Source organism: Neofelis nebulosa, chromosome 18 (genome assembly GCF_028018385.1).
Source record: "Neofelis nebulosa isolate mNeoNeb1 chromosome 18, mNeoNeb1.pri, whole genome shotgun sequence".
Classification (NCBI taxonomy): Eukaryota; Metazoa; Chordata; class Mammalia; order Carnivora; family Felidae; genus Neofelis; species Neofelis nebulosa.
In genome coordinates, this window is record NC_080799.1 from 21,362,494 (window position 1) to 21,377,470 (window position 14,977).

The window sequence follows — 14,977 nt, forward strand, 5'->3', positions numbered from 1 at the left end:
AAGGCCACACGTGACCACATCTGTTTAGGGTTCATTCTGGTTCAGTGAACCGTGGGCTTTCTTCACGCACCTATAAACAACCCTGTTTGATTTCACAGGAGGTAAAGTGGATGACCAGGCCACGGAAGCTCGGATTCAGAAGTCGCGGGGAGAACACATTCCTTTCCTCCTCTGCTCTATGCAGAGGCTGGACGGGATCCACCCAGACCGAAGCGAACCAAGCACAGCCACCTCCCCTGGAAAAGGCGGAGGAAGTCAGGGTGTAGAATAGGTGAGGGGTGGAGAATGTTACCGCTGAGAGAGCGAGGACACGGTGTGCGGTTTGCGACGCCGAATACAGAAAGGGCCGTCTCGCGGAAGAGAGACGCAGGCGTCGTGGCACCGGAGGACTCCCCTGGGACTCACGGGCAGAGATGCCTTTGACTCGCGTTGCCCCTAACGCAACGGGCTACCTCGCGAGGCAGAGACTCCGCTGCTCCTGGAGAAGGTCCTTGAGAGATCCGTGAGCAGGGAGGGGTCCGCAAGGAACGTACCACAGCAGGACAAGCCAGGTAGGAACCCGGGCACACTGGACGGTCGATGCCCCACCCGGACGGGACAGCACCTACGCGGCTGCAGCTACAGCTACGACGACGTGTCCTTGCGCGAGGGCGCGATGCCAGGCTTCGCTAGGTCTTGCAACATTGGAGAAGCAGCAGGAAGCCCAGGTTTCCACGTGAAAACCCCCGAGTGTTCAGTACGGGCCAACGATGGTCAGAAATGCTTCCACACGTAAGAAAGAGACCAAATGGAACGCACCTTCACCCTGCAGGCAAACGTCACGGACCTTTGGTTGTCACGATTCACGTGTCCAGAATCTCAAAGGACTCCACCAGGCTTTCCCAACCAACCTCACCACTCTTGACATTTGGGACCAGAGAATTCTGTGCGGCGAGGCTGTCCTGGGCGGTGTAGGCTGGTCAGCAGCATCCCCGGCCTGTGTCGCCAGATGCCAGGAGCACCCCACGCCCGAGCCAAGTCACGACAAAACACAAAAACGTTTGTCTCCGGCCATTGCCAAATGTCCCCCCGGGGGCCATCCCTGGCAGGAGCCCCCGGACGAGAGCAACATCCAACCCCTAGCTTCCAGGATTTTGTGGAAGCGTCGTCACACAGCATTCTAACACGGGGTCTCTGAAACAAAGAGTTGCCTGCGTGAAGGAAGGACTCCTATCTGCTTTGGAAGCAGAACCCCGGTTTCTGATGAACGGCAGCGCTCTTCTTAACTAGCCCGATGACCTCTCTGAGGCCTCGCTTCCTCATCATGAAACCAGGAATAAAGCACATCACCTCTGGGAGTTGCTGTGGAGAAGGCCGTGAGAGACTTGACTCAAAAGCATCTAGCCCAGCAAGTCAGCAAGCACCAAAGACATTTCATCCACACGAACCCTTCCCTGGCGGGCAGCCGGCCCAGTGTCTACAGTCGGAAACACACGGGGTCCGGAGTCACACCCTGGCCCCAAGTCCTGCCTCGGCCACTCGCTGGCCGGGCAGACAACGGCAGGTCATTTTTCTTCTCTCTAAACCAGAAATGATAACAAGCGCCAGCAGGTGAGACCAGGCCAGGTGGTTCGGTACAGCGCTTGGTAAACCAAACCAGGAGACAAGTAGTGATGATTGCTACTCTCGGATCTCTGAAACGTTTCTGTAAAGGAAAGGACGAGCTCGTCGACAAACCCAAGAACTCGGAAGGTAGTCATCGGAGGGTGGGGTGCAGGAGGAAAAGGAGAAAAAAGTCACCACAGGAATCTCCACCTCCCCAACCTTTTACACAAGCAACTGCCCGCTGGGGACCCACAGACCAACTGTGGCCACAGATGTATTTTGTTTAGTCCCGCTCAGGGTCCTGGTGGTTGTTTTCAATTGGCATTAAATGCCACCTAATCTTCATGAAAATCCAGAAGGAGTTGGGCCTTTCTCAACAACTCCAAAGGTCGGGCCCGACGGCGGGCCCAGATTCTCACGCGGCCCTTTGGTGAGACAGGCACCGTCGGGTCCCCCACGGCCCTCACCTGGTCTAGGTCGCTCTTATTTTCTTTATTCATTCTTATTAGCCCGGCCCCCTGAGGCTTGGAGTGTGCAACCCTGACTTACCTAAAGGCTACTATCTAGGAGAACATTCAGGCCTCCAGGGAGAGCTTCGATCTCGGCAGAATCCCACATCCAAAGAGACACTCCCTTCCAGAGCCTCACCCGCGTACTCGACTCTGCTATGAGGCCCCCAGATTCCTGTCCTCCCGGACTCATCGACCTCACGACCAAACGCTCAGGTTCCTCACCTCGGTGCACCCCTTCCTCCACACCCTCCACGCCAACGGCCATCCGCAGCTACTGGATTCTCTGCTTCCAGGATTTCCAAGAAGCTCTTTCTTTCCTTTTAGCAGGACTAGAAAAGACCACACTTCCTGCCTCCTGCTGGGTTACCTTGCGGGGGGGGGGGGGGGGGGGGGGGGGGAGGGGTCTCGGCACTCTCCCATTCTAGGCCCCTGTGGCTGGGGTGGGGCTGACTCCATTTCCATGCCCAGGGAAAGGCCACTGACCCCATCAGATACCTTCACAGTCAATCCTGGGGCTCTGGCCACAGTGAAAGGTATTCTTTGTCCCTCTGGGACTTGAACTGAAGATGTTGGAAGCCGGGGGGTGGAGGGGTGGGGTGGGGGGCGATTCCTCCTTGTGACACAGCTTACCTAAAGAGTGGAACCCCTGCATCCAGCCCTGGCTGCAACTATATTGCTTTTGGACTCTTTTCCTCACATAGGAGCCAATCAAATTCGCAGCTTGGCTCATAACAATTCCAGTCGGTTTGGTTTTGTGTGTTTTTTTCTTTTTTCGTCGTCGAGACAGAGAGCGGGGAAGGGGCAGAGACAGAAAATCCCAAGCAGGCTCCGCACCACTGGCACAGAGCTTGACGTGGGCGGGGCTTCATCCCAGGAACTGTGAGATCATGACCTGAGCTGAAATCAAGAGCAGGATATTCAGCCAACTGAGCCACCCAGGCGCCCCTCGAGGTGGGTTTACTGACAATCAAAAGAGACCTACGGGGCACCTGGGTGGCTCACTGGGTTAGGTGTCTGACTTCGGCTCAGGTCAGGATCTCTCGGTTCGTGGGTTTGAGGCCCGCGTCAGGCTCTGTGCTGACATATCGGAGCCTGGAGCCTGCTTCGGATTCTGTGTTTCCCTCTCTCTCTGCCTCTCCCCCGCTCATGTTCTGTCTACCCTTTCTCTCAAAAATAAATATTAAAAAAAAAAAAAAAAAAAAAAAAAAGGGGACCTACTCAATACAGCAGAAGTTTGAAAGAGTGTTGAAAGATGGAGGGGAAAGGCTCTGGTCAAATTTTCTCCCGTTTCTTTTTTTTGTTTTGTTGTGTTGTGTTACCTCTCTCCTTCCAGTAAGAGTAGAGTTTCCCTTAGTGTGTTCGCCATCCCTCTGTAAGGAGGACTTACCTCACGGTGTATAATCATTTTTGCTTGCCTACCTCTTCCACAAGTCTGTGGAGCCCCTTCAGGGCAGAAGCTGCGTTTGTATTCACTTGGATTCTTTTCTACTTTCCACAACGGCACATAATTTGGGCTCGATAAGGGTCTCTTGAACGCATGAATCAACCATCGTAATTCTCTTCTTTGGGATACCCCACTCAAGAGACCACTGCATCGTCCTCGCGCCTGTGATACACAAACCATCTTCCGAAACAGACTCATGCACCCATTGTCCACAAACTGCATCATGAGAACTCACTTCTTCTACCCATTACGAATTCTCCCACATGTCCATCCCACAGAACCTCACGGTGGGGTGACTCACGAGGTCCTCATTGTTCGGAAGAGAATATTTCCTCGCAAGACACCATTCAGAACTCTGTGCATCCGTAACAGACACAATGGGCGAGCCACTCACACACAGAATATCACTCTTGGCTGCGGCGGGGGGGGGGGGGGGAAGGTAACTTCTCTGCTTTCTAGCTTTCCTCTGGACCCCAATACCCCCCAAATCCCAATCCCGATGCCTACGCCAATAACACACAATTACAATTCTAGGCTCTCTCTCACCTCCCTTTTTCCTCCCTAGTCCTTCGTCATTCTTGACGTGGAAAAAATACAAACTTATCGAGGGAGTCAGCAGCAGTAAAGCCAAAGCTTCCCCAGGAAACAGTTTTGGCTTTGGGAGCAGAAATGGCTACACCCCTAATAGCTCTGTAACAGCTGCTGCTTCCACTGGCATCTAGCAAGAAAGATTTTCAAACAGAGTCAAAGGTCAGGGCCAGAATTACACTGCTAGCACGAATCACCATTTACTCTATCCAGCTTTCATTTTCCCATTCTTGGGCTCACACCACCGGAGCGATCTGGTACGATCTAGATGTGTGCCAGACTGACAAATGTTTCTGGAGAATCGACCTTATGACAGGAGCCACAGCAGAGCTGGCCAATGAAACAGAAAGACGGCAAGGACTCTCAAGGCGTTCAGTCTAATGGAGAATACCAACAAGTAAACAGGCCTTGCATTATAGAAAAACAGGTGCTATGCGGACGTACGTAAGTGGCCAGGACAGGGACTCCCAATCCACGTTGGAGCATCACAGAAGGTCTTTTAGAGGCAGTGACCTTTGCCTGGACACCGAAAGAATGAGTAGGAGGCAGGTCTAGGGCAGGTGAGGTGAATGGAGCTTTGGAGACTTCCAGGTAGAGGCTAACAGGGAAGAAGGTTCGGCGGCCTCTGGCAACCGAAAGGAGGCACACATGGCTGTAATTCGGCAGCGTGAAGAGAGAAGCTGCCACAGAGGAAGCCGGAGCCAAAGAGACCCTGAGTGGCTCGATAGCTTGAAAAGTCTCAGAACTTTGTGCAAACAGAGCAAACACCCCTTTCCTCATGAGATGTACAAACTGACCAGAACGACAATGTGACACATGTCTCTTCAGCGTCACTAAATACTGATTTCACAATGCATGTTACTGAGAATGCTAAGGGGGTGGGGGTGGGGGGGGGCGGAGAAAACTCCTAAGGAGTTATCTTGTAACTCATTCACAGATGCCTGGTTGAAGCTTTGGGCCACACGACTATTCCGTCTGCCTTCCTCTTGGCACTCATTATTTCTATCATTTTCCTACAAATGACAGAAACGTAGGCACTGCTAGGCTCTAGGGACAGGGATCCACTCTGGAAACAGGATAAGTGCACACGGAGATAATAGGGTGGGGGTAGCAACGAAATTGAACAAAACTAAGCAACACCTTGGCGGGGGGGTGGGGGGGAACGAAAGTGTAAAAGGCAAATACAGAAAGCTCCAGGGGAAGTAAAAGTATTTTCAGACACACACAGAAAAGAAGCGTCCCCACGTGCTGTGGCCAAACCAAACGCCCCCTTTTACTCAACTGTTGAAAACAAAGACGAAGAAAAAGCGATGTAAAAGTCACACTTTCATACCCCTTCTCAGAATAAACAGTCAGCGGGGACAGGACAGCTCACTGCCCTGAAAGACCTTGAAAGATTTACCCCAGAGAACACAGCACACGATGATCAACCTCCAGAGGCTCTCAAAACCACTACAAAGTCCGGTCTCTTCTGTCATTTCATAATCGATCGTTTCCTGTCAAGCATTAAAGCGATACCAGAGAAACCTGGAGAAGGATTTGCTCCCCAATCCAAAGTGAGAAAAGCTGTTTTGAGAGCCCCTCCTCTTTTTGTTTTTCCACTTGCCCAAAGCCTTTCCACAATTCTTTCCTCCCGGTTCCAAATGTCTACAGGTCAAGAACTTGAGCAACCACAGGGGCCACAGTTGGGAGACGGCACACCCTCCAAAGTGCCTCCAAGGGAGTCCTGAGTCTCACTAAGCGGCTCCGATGGGCTCTGATCGCCCCTTACTTATTGACTGCCCTCAGGCACTTGGAGGTGGACGGTCGGTGGGCAGCGGCCGGGCGACCCAGAAAGGCTGAGAATGCCGCCCCCCAGAGCACCGCGCCCGCCCGGCCTCGGGCACACCGGTTAGCCGAGTTTTCGCCCAAGGCAAAGCCCCGGGAGACGGGGGGAGGCCCGGGGAAAGCTTGGGTCCAGACCCCAGAGGACGATGCTCAGCGGGGCCGGGACAATGGGCAGCGGGGACCCGCGCGTGGGGCGTCCCGGGAGGCCGGCCCGCCCCGCTGTACCCGGGGGCTCAGGCGGCGGCCCTGAGCTGGGCGACAGGCCGCTGCGTGGCGCAGCCCTCGTCCCTGGCCCGCAGCGGACCCGGCGGGCGGCCGGGCCTGAGCGCGGGGCCCCGCGGGGCAGCGGGCCCGCCTTGGCCCCAGCCACGACCCCGACCCCCGGTCCCCGGCCCGCGCGCTCCCGGCCGGCCCGGCACGGCTCACTCACCTGCCCACGGTCTGCTTGGCGAGCTGCTTCACGCGGTTTAAGGGCAGCGGCAGCGGCGGCCCGCGGGGCTCGGGCCTTGCGCGGCTACTTCGCTTCCGGGCGGAGGCGGCAGCGGCGGCAGCGGCGGCGGCGGCGGCTTGCTGCTGCGCCTGCGGCTGCTGCTGCGGCGGCGGCTGTGCCGGCTGCGGCTGCTACTGCGGCGGCTGCGGCTGCTGCGTCGGCTGCGGCTGCTACTGCGGCGGCTGCGGCGGCTGAGCGGCTGCGGCTGCTACTGCGGCGGCTGCGGCGGCTGAGCGGCGGCGGCGGCCGCGCCGGCTGCGGGTGGTACTGCGGCGGCTCCGGCGGCTGAGCGGCGGGTGCGGCGGCGGCTGCTTCGGCGGCTGAGCAGCGTCTGAGGCGGCGGTGTCTGCGTCGGCGTCGGCGGCAGCGGTGGCTCCTCCTCCTCCCCCTCCCGGGCCACAACATCGCCCTCGCCGACGCGGGGACGGCCTGGCGGAGGTATGTCGCTTCTGGCTGAGGCGGCGGTGTCTCCTCCTCTTCTTCCTCCGCCGCCTCCTCCGCCTCCTCCTCCGCCTCCTCCTCCTCCTCCTTCTCCTCCTCCTCCTCCTCCCAGGCCTGAGCAAGTATGCCACAGGGGTCTACATACTTGGGAGTGTAGTGAGGGCAGTATCGTGAGCACAGACATGTATCACACACCTAGAAGCACGAGGCTCGAGTGTACTTTATTCATTCGTTCCACAGAAATTATTGAGCGTATCCGTTGTGCCAAAGCCTTCTTTTTTGAATGGTTGGTGGGTATTCAGTTTTGGGGAACACATGATGAAAGGACTGACGTGGCGTCTGAGGGCAGCACCATCTCCTCGGAAAAGACAGGAAGCAAATAATTCCCTGTGAAATACATAATGACGGTTTTGTGTTGAGTGCTGAGAAATACGGCATGCCATTCGAGTTTGTCATTGAGGCAATAATGTTGAAGCTGAGATCACAAGGCTGAATGCAAAACGGGGATATAGGAGGGTGTTGGGGCAGAGCAGGGGAGTGCGAACTGTTAAAGGAATGGATAGAATGCCCTTGAAGCTGGGGCCACTAGGGAATGGAGGTGGGGAATGCCAAGGTTTTGGGTTAAGGCTCGCACTTTTTGTAGGTTCTTGCACACTAAGCATAGTGATTTAAAACATGGACCTTGGGGCCGGGCTCTGTCAAGCTGATCCTAGCTCTGCCACTAAACCATTCTGCATCAAGTTTTTTGATCGGGCTCTGCTGCTGATGCTGCGTCTCTCTCTCTTTCTGCCCCTCTCCTGCTCATGCTGTGTCTCTTTCTCTCAAAAAATAAATAAATGTTAAAAAAAAAAAAAAAAAAGAAAGGAAGGAAGGAAGAAACCACAGATGCTCACGTCCTACTCTAGACTCACGGAATCAGAATCTGCTGGGATAGGTCCTGGGCTGTAAAGACTGGGCGTGTTTGCCATCTGGGCGCATTTCATTGAAGCTTCTTTTGCACTGGCCTTTCCCTCATCTGAAAAAAACATGCAAAAAGATTGTGAGAATCCGTAAGTTAGTGTTTTAAGACACGTTGTAGGTCTCTCTCCTTCAAGTTCTGTGATATCTTCACCGTAATGTGTTAAACCCTTCAATCTTGTCAAAAGATCACGTTATTAAATAGGGATTCCTTGCATGAACCGTGGGCTGTCTGTCGTCTGAGTTTTGAAGTGGGGGGATAACAATGGTAACCCACCTTCGGGATGTAAGGATTCAATGAGATCACAGACACGAGGCAGTTAGCACAGGATCTGGCACAGCGTGAAGCCTTCAATAAATTGTTACTACTGGTTTTGATTTCCCTCCATTCCGAACACTGTTTGGTTGAAGTTACTGAATAGGTCATACCTGTGGATCAGGCTGGTTCCCCCCGCCTTAGGTTACGGCCATAAAAGCCCTAATTTAACACAGGAGCCAGTTAGCTTCCCAGGACTCGTGCGGTTCTGTTACTTCTCTTGCAGGTTGTTCCCTCCTTCCTTTCAGAGCCCTCCCGGGGATAGTAGTGACGTGAACGGTGTCAGACGGCTGTCGGCAGGATTAAATGTGGCGCGCTCCCCACAGTGCCTGGCACACGGCAGGTGTCGAAGACTGGTGGTTATTATCAGCACTGTCCCAGTCGTCATCGTCAGTGCCGTGACCATCAGCATGGGCCTGTGCTCTCAGTCCTGCGGTCCTACAGCGAGAACTCTTCTGAGCGGACATTCTGGGCTTATGCTTAAAAATTCCGTGGGATTCCGCAGGTATTTTTCCAGCACTTACTGTGATCGCTAACTCTCGCCACTACCCATCTCCCCTCTCCTTGTCTTCTCCGTCCTGTGCTGCCCTCCCAAGGCAGTTCCCTCTGTTGTTTACCCCTGACCCCCTCTCCCCAGACCCTGCCTGTGTCCTGGGAAATTCCCACTCCTTAATCGCCAGCCTCGTCTCCTTCCTCAGCCTCTCCTTAGCCATCTCTTCCCTCTCTTTGCTTTGACCCTGGTCCTTCCCCAGGGATATCCTTTTTTGAAGTCCTCTCAGATGGTGCCTCTGTTTTCTCATACCCCGGGGTATGAGATTTCAGGATCGGGGGTGCAAGATTTGTGTCCTTGTTCTCTGACCCCCCCCAACCCCCCGTTTCCTTGAGATCCATGGTCCCCAGGCAGAGCATCCTCTCATCCTCCTCATTACTGTTTTCTCCTGGTTATTCACCTGATTCGTGGACGTCTTGGCTGCCTGGCCCACAGTCCTCCTGTCTGTCTCGACCTTTTTGCCATCAGCCCAGTCGGCTTCACTGAGCGTGTGGAGGACCCAGTCTATGCACAGGGCACTCATTTTCTGGAATGCCTCGTCTGTAGGATCACCTCTTCTCATCCATGTCTGTCACCATCGCCGCGGCGGCACCCTGCGTTTCCGCCCTGGTGCCGCACCACCTTATGCGTGAGCAGCGCGGCCCCTCTCGACCCTGATCTCTGCTTTCCACCTTGCTTGGTCAGTTATTTCTGCTATGTTCTCAGGGTGTTTTTCCTTAGGACCTGAGGGTTTTTTTTTTCTTCTGTCCTTTAGATGCCCCTCTAGGCTGGTATCTCTGAGTAGAGCTTAGAGTTTCCCCTGAGATGGCCCCCTGAGAAGGACAATGGTGGGGACAGGCTTGTAGGAGGTGAGGGAGGGAGCCCTGTGGATGTCTCTGGAAACGGTGTCCCAGGCAGAGAGCACAGAGGGTAGGAAGCCCCATGGAGGGAGCAGGCCTGACTTGTTCCAGGAAGGACCAGGCCAGCCTGAGGGAGAAGGAGGTGGACTGAAGGGGTCTTAGGGACTTGTGGTGGTGTCCAATGGAGAATTTTGAACCGAAGAACGAGGTGACATGACTTGGGTTTTAATGGGATCACTCTGGCTTCTCTGTTGAGAGCAGCCTGTAGGGAGCAAGGACGGAAGCGGGGAGATCAGTTAACAGGCTGATGGAATATTCCAAGACAGAGGCGCTGATGTCGTGGGTCAGGATGGTTGCACTGGAAGGGCTGAGAATCGACCAGATTCTGGGTACGTTTTGAAGGAGGAGGTGATGGGATGTGTTGACAGATTGGATGTGGGTGAGGCCAGTGAGTGAAAGAAGAAGCCAAGCCCTCTGGCTCATGTCAGATGTGGCTCCCGCCAGGAGGCCCCTGACACCTGCAGACCAGGCCCAGCCCCTTCCGTGTTCTCTGTGCGTGTCCTTGGCGGTGGTCAGTGCAGCTGTGGCGTAGGCAGGCGTAGTGTTGAACGTTTGTCTCCCCCCGCGAGAAGAAAGGTGTGGGGAATGACCGTGTCTGCCTTAGCCACGTGCCTGCTAGACCCATTTCTCAGGCGGCCAAGTGACGGGGAACTGAATGCCGATGCTCAGGGTTGCGCTTCCTGATGAGGTCTCCACATTCTGCTGTTCTGTTTCACTGGATTTGAGCGGTCTGTCTGTTTTAGAAGCCAGGCCAGGGGCTGTAAGACTGAAATCCTGTTGTAGAAATTACAGAAGTCAATCTGATTTCCACCGAATCCAAAAATGTCCCCCTTGAGGTGCAGGTGGGTCACAGGATCACCTCCCTGGAGAGGCGGCATTTTCCCAAGGGCTTAGGCCTTTCCAGCACACGGATTGCATCTTTGCAGCCGTGCCCAGAGAGCAGTGCTTGAGAGATTGATCTGAATATTTGAAGGTGGGGGCTGCTGCTTTCCATCCTCAGAGAAGATGTGTCACTTTAGAATTAGAATATTCTGGCGAGGATAAATTAGCTGCCCAACTTGCCCATCACGAAGGTCCCGTAAATCGTGGATTTTCTGCAACCCTCCTCATTTTTTCAAAAAAGCAACAAATTAAATTTTGGAAACCATCTATGAAAAACAATGGTTTCAAATCTAGAATACTAATTGTTTTTAATGATTAAGTTTTTAAGATTTTTTCAATTTTTTAAACATTCTTATTATTGATGTTTTGTTTATTTATTTTTGAGGGGGAAGGTGGAGGAGCAGAGAGAGGATGAGAGAGGCTCCATGCCATCTACGTGGAGCCCAGTGTGGGGCTCGGTCCCACAAACCATGAGATCGTGACCTGAGCCAAAATCAAGAGCCAAGCGCTTAACCAACGGAGCCACTCATGTGCCCCTAAGATTTTATTTATTTATTTTTTGTTATTTTTTAATGCTTATTTATTTTGAGAGAGAGCGCACGCGAGCGAGCGAGCGAGTGTGTGCACGCGGGGTTGAGGAGGGTGGCAGAGAGAGAGAGAGAGAGAGAGAGGGAAAGAAAGAATCCCAAGCAGGCTCCACTCTGTCAGTGCAGAGCCTGATGTGGAGCTTGATCTCACAAAATGTGAGATCATGACCTGAGCTGATATCAAGAGTCAGATGCCTAACTGACTGAGCCACCCAGATTCCCCCCTCCACCCCCAAGATTTTTTTTTAGGTAGTCTCTACACCCAACGTGGAGCTCAAACTCACAACCCTGAGATCAAGAATCACATACTCTTTGAGCCAGCCAGGTGCCCCTTAATGGTTAATTTGTTAAAGGGCCAAAGTGAATACTCTTCCCCAACTCATTAGTCTAATTTGAATATACCGTACATATAATTTTTTGTCTCCTTTTTTTGTTGTTGTCCTAATGGCTGAACAGTATTCCACAATGTGGTTTTAGTTTATGTGACTGTTCTTCTGTTCATTATTTGGGTAGCTATGATTTTGCTATTAAAATGGGGTTGCGATAAACATCTTTGCATGTGCGTTTCAGTTTTCCAGTGAGATGGATTTCAGGGGAGAAGCCTTTGCAAAGTGGTCCTCGAAAGAGGTTGTGTCCGTTTCTGTTCTCATGGTAAAAGAGATGCTGAACACAGAATATTCTCAGTCTCTTAAATTGTTTGTCAGCTGGCAGGTGGATAATACCTCTTAAAAATTTTTATTTTATTTAAAAAACTTTTTTATTTTACTCACTAGTAAGACTATTTTTATTTTAAAAAATTATGTTTATTTTTGAGAGAGAGAGAGAGAGAGAGAGAGAGAGAGAGAGAGAGCAAATGGGAAAGGGGCAGAGAGAGGGAGAGAGAGGATCCGAAGCAGGCCCTGTGCTATTAGCACAGAGCCTGACGCGGGGCTCGAACTCACAAACTGTGAGATCATGACCTGAGCCGAAGCCAGACGTTCAACCGCCCGAGCCACCCTGGCGTCCTAAGACTGAGCATTTTTAGTTCTTCACTATCTCTGATATTTTTTTACATGACGCCTTTCTCCTTATCATTTTCCTAACTGGGTTTTTGGTTTTTTGTTTCATTTATGTTTTTATTGGTCTGTAAGAACTTGTCATATGTATGGTAGTAGTCCTTTGCCTACGTATGTGTTCCATTATTTTCTCTCAAACTGTTGCTTGTCTTTAAGTTTAGCTTGTACCATACATTTCATGATGCAGAAATTCTGAATCTTTATGGTGCCAACTCTGACAGTCTAACTTTATGGCTTGGGGCTTTTGGGTAACGTTTTATGAGACCGTTTTCAATCACTGCCTTTTCTTTTAGCACTTTTACGGTTTTGGCTTCTATTGCTTAGAGCATTCATCTATCTTTATAATTTTGTATGTCATAAGTTAGCAGTTTTTGTTCCTACACTGTCCGTTGATGGTCTGTATCCTCCATTGATTTGAAATATCACTTCCATACTAAATTCTTACGTATACTTTAGCGCAGCAATGCGTAGATCATTCTTGACTTCCAGTCGGAATTGCTTTTTTCATTTCGATGCCTAAACATTTTGACTTGCGAAGTGTTAGTCGTGACTTGCCAAGAGCTCCTCTAGCTTGGGGTAAAACAGGGTCGTATCAGGGACTAGCACAATCTCCTTAGTTCATTTGAGCAGCTGCACTCCAGGAAGAAAGAAAAGAAAGCGATACTAACCAAAGCATGTGTTTGAGTCTGTGAAAGCAATAGTTTTTCAGGGAGTCCCACCCTGTAGACTTCTACATACTTCTCATTGGCCAGAATTGGGCAGGTGACCTCACCCCTAGCTGCAAGAAAGTGTGGGAGGGGAGAATTTCTCACGGGGCAGATTGATACCTCAAACAAAATGGGGGTAAGGAGGAAGGGGTAAGTGGATATTGAATGGGGAATATCCCCCATCGGAGGGTCAGCTATATCGCTCATCTTTCTTGTTCTTCAGAATTTCCCCAGGTATTCTTAAGAGACAGAGGGAGAGGGGAAGGAAGAAAATGGAGGTGGGAGAGCAGGGGTGAGAGGGTGATGATTTATAAAATAGAATGCTCAGGTCTTTAGTGTTCAGTTTGACGAGCCTTAACATGTGTATATGGTTGACTCTTGAACAACATGGGTTTGAACTGCACTTATATGTGGCTCCTTCGATAAATGCAGTACAGTACTCTAAACGTATTTTCTTTATGATTTTCTTAATATTTTCTCTTTTTTTTAGTGCTTATTTATTTTTGAGAGAGAGAGAGAGAGAGAGAGCATGCACGAGCAAGGGAGAGGCAGAGACAGGGAGAAAGAGGTCCAAAGTGGGTTCCGCACTGACCACAGAATGCCCGGTGCAGGGCTCGAATCCATGAACTATGAGATCGTGCCCTGAGCTAAAGTCAGACCCTTAACCAACTGAGCCACTCAGGTGCCCCTCTTCATATTTTCTTTAGCCTACTTTATTGAAAGAATACAATATATAATAAATCTAACGTACGGAATACATGTTAATCAACTGTTAAGACTTCTGGTCAACAGTAGTCAATTTGTAGTTAAGTTTTTGGGGAATCGAAAGTTATATTCAAAGTTTTGATTGCCCAGGAGGTTGACACCCCAACCCCTGTGTTGTTCAAGAGTCAACGGTACATCTGTGTACCACCGTCCAAACAAGATATAAAATATATCTGAAACTCTAGAAACTTCCCTTGTTATATGTTTCTAATTAGTCTCCTTACCCTCACCAGTCATTTTCTGGTTTCGAAATCTGTGGTAGATTAGATCTGCCTGTTTTCGAATGTCATGGAAATGGAGTCATACAGTATGTGTTCTTTTGTTTTCTTTCACTCAACTGTGTTCCTTGAGATTCACCCATGTTCTTTGCGTTATCAAAGATAATGCCAGGGGCGCCTGGGTGGCTTGGTCACTTGACCATCTGTCTCTTGATTCCGGCTCAGGGCATGATCTCACGGTTTGTGGGATTGAGCCCCATGTCTGGCTCTGCATTGACAGTGTAGAGCCTGCTTAGGATTCTCTCTCTCTCTCTCTCTCTCTCTCTCTCTCTCTGTCTCTGTCTTCCCCACCCCCTGCTGCTCCTCTGAGTGTGCATCCACGCACACACACAGTCTCTCAAAATAAATAAACATTAAAAAAAATTTTTTTTAAAGATAAAGCTAGATACTAGTTCACGTGGTGAGGACAGAGTTTAATCAGTAATTAACTATTCCAATAAGGAAAAGAGTCCAGAGTGAATGAAACTCAACTTCAGTTTGTACAGAGGAGATTTTAAAGAGAGAATGAGGGAGGAAAGTTGGTGGTGAATGAAATCAGAAGTAAAAAATTACAAAAGCCAGGAAAGGTATTGGTTCATGTGAAACCACCTGGGTTTGCTCACTGGGAGACAGGGACCTGATCTTTCAGTGTTGGCTAGAAGAAACAATGGATGCTTTTGGCAGCCTTGAGTTTTCTCGGGCAGGCACTAAGGGGTACCGGAATCATCCTAGGGGTGGAGCCTTGAGCTGTTAAAGTCTACATTAGTGTTCGTTCGAGTCTCTATACAGTAAGTCAAGGTTGAAGCCTAGTCGAGAAGAGGGCTCGAGGAACCTGGCTAGAGTTTGGTCAAGGAAAGAGTCTTTGTCAGTGTAGTCTGTTCCTATACATGTATGAATACACCATGATTTGTTCGTGTGTTCTCCAATGATAGGACATTTGAGTTGTATCGAAGTTGTTGGTCATTGTGAATAGGCTACAAGGGACATTCTCATACAGGTCTTCAATTTCTCTCAAATAAATGTCTAGGAATAGAATTGCTTAGTCACAGGGTGGGTATATATTTAACTGCTAGACTAATTTCCAAAGTCGTTTATCGCTTTCCACTTCCCACCAGC

At 50.9% G+C, this 14,977-nt stretch overlaps 1 protein-coding gene across 1 annotated transcript in view; it reads right to left on the bottom strand.

The window, feature by feature from the left end:
• Positions 1–739: 739 nt before the first annotated feature.
• The window catches only part of LOC131501612 (caskin-1-like), a 539,735-nt gene continuing 525,497 nt past the window's right edge, over positions 740–14,977 (bottom strand). Inside the window, exon 4 of the mRNA XM_058711911.1 lies at positions 740–805. The gene's annotated coding sequence lies outside the window, so the exon portion shown is untranslated. The remainder of the gene's footprint in view (positions 806–14,977) is intronic.